Below are 1896 nucleotides of genomic sequence, written 5' to 3'. Positions count from 1 at the left end.
ATTTAACATATGTTCAAACTCTTAATTATCCCTGACATTAATTTTTGCCAATCCACTTTCACCTTATCCATTTCTCACTTATATACCTACCAACTAAGATTTTGCTTTGTGAAGTTGATGAATTGGGTTGGAGTCCATAAAAACTTATGGCAATAATACTTGCTGGTCTTTGTGACTTTTACTGAAACACATTGCAAAGCAGTTTACAAATAAAACAAAATAATACTTTAAAATTATTCATAAAATACAGTTAAACAAGGGTATTTAAAACAAAATAAAAAATTCATTCCAGCAGCACCTTAAAGACCAATTTTGGTATGAGCTTTCATGTGCATGCACACTTCGTATCTGAAGAATCTTCGTATCTCAATATTTCTAGTACCTATTCCGGTGTATAAGACGATTGGGCATATAAGACGACCCCCAGCTTTTCTAGTTAAAATATAGTTTGGGATATACTCGCTGTATAAGAAATAGGACCCGGCGTATAAGATGACCCCCAACTTTTGAGAAGATTTTCCTGGGTTAAATAGTAGTCTTATACGCAGGAATATACAGTAGTCCTACATTTTAACACATTAAGCATTTACAGTTTAGAAACTGAAGCATTAGTCCTGTCCCCCAAAAAGATAAGCTTGTAGGCAATAAGTATATCATGTAAATTATTATTATTATTATTAGTAGTAGTAGTGGTGGTAGTATTTCATATCCCACTCTTTTCCCTTGTGGGACTCAAGGTGGCACTTTTTTACTATGGGGTCTAAAATCAATTGATGAAAAAGAAGAACAGAACATCAATGGCTGGCTAATTAAATAATCATTCACGAAACCTTTCTGTTTTTGTTTAGATACATAGAGAGACACATACTGGAAGCTATGAATTTTTACTTTAGGTGAGGGTTGTGGCAAGAAAAGAAAGCATGATAAAACAGGGCAGGCAACAGCCACAAACTTGATTCACCGCATTTACTGAACTCAAGAGATCTATTCTTATCCTTATGCAATATGTGTTGCTTCTGTCTAGATGAAATAACAACCACCAAGCTACGGAGCTGACTCAGTTCACAAATAACCACAAGGCATATTTCTTTTCCCATGCTTATTTTGTCCATTTTAAATTAGCTTTCGCACAGAGAGGTTTTCAGTAAACCCTATATAATGCACACGCAAACCTCCAACAACCTGAGAAAATTTATTTTGCCATATGTACTGACTCCTATCATGATTTACTGTAGTTAGTGGTCTGTTTCTCAATAATTTGCTGCTTTGTTTAGGGACAGAACGAAATTTCAGATTGTCTGGGTGTGCTCAAAATTCACTTAAAACAGAACGCTGTATTAGATGAGCCGTGGGTCTGATTCAGCAGGCTCTTATAATGTTCTGTGGCCTGGATAGCTCAGTTGGTTAGAGCGTGGTGCTGATAATGCCAAGGTTGCAGGTTCAATCCCTGTACGGGACAGCTGCATATCCCTGGATCACAGGGGGTTGGACTAGATGATCCTCAGGGTCCCTTCCAACTCTACAATTCTATGGTGCTATGATTCTACAAGACGTTGCTGAACTACAGTTCCTATCATCCCTGACCACTGGCTATGCTAGCAGGGCTAATGGGAGTTGAAGTCTTACAACATTTGAAGGGCCACAGAACATAAGAAGAGTCTCCTGGATCAGAACCAATTGCCCACCCAGTGCAGCATCGTGTTCTCACAGTGGCCAACCGGATGCCTATGGGAAACCAACAAGCAGGACTAGCACACTAGAGCACTCCCCCCCCTTTTGTCGTTCCCCATCCCTGACCCCAAAAGCCACAAGGCCCTTTGGATAACCTGACATTAAAAAAAAATAGGGACTCTAAGGACTTGTTCACACTTTTCTGGTTGCCCTGCCACTTTCTGC

General features: G+C 39.1%; 1 non-coding gene across 1 annotated transcript; it reads left to right on the top strand.

Moving 5' to 3' along the window:
• Positions 1 to 1385: 1385 nt before the first annotated feature.
• Positions 1386 to 1459, top strand: TRNAI-GAU (transfer RNA isoleucine (anticodon GAU)). The gene has a single exon. It is a non-coding gene; the product is annotated as a tRNA-Ile (tRNA).
• Positions 1460 to 1896: the final 437 nt, after the last annotated feature.

This window comes from Zootoca vivipara, chromosome 4 (genome assembly GCF_963506605.1).
Source record: "Zootoca vivipara chromosome 4, rZooViv1.1, whole genome shotgun sequence".
Lineage (NCBI taxonomy): Eukaryota > Metazoa > Chordata > Lepidosauria > Squamata > Lacertidae > Zootoca > Zootoca vivipara.
The sequence above is the reverse complement of the archived record's forward strand: the minus strand, read 5'-3'. Positions and strand labels throughout refer to the sequence as shown.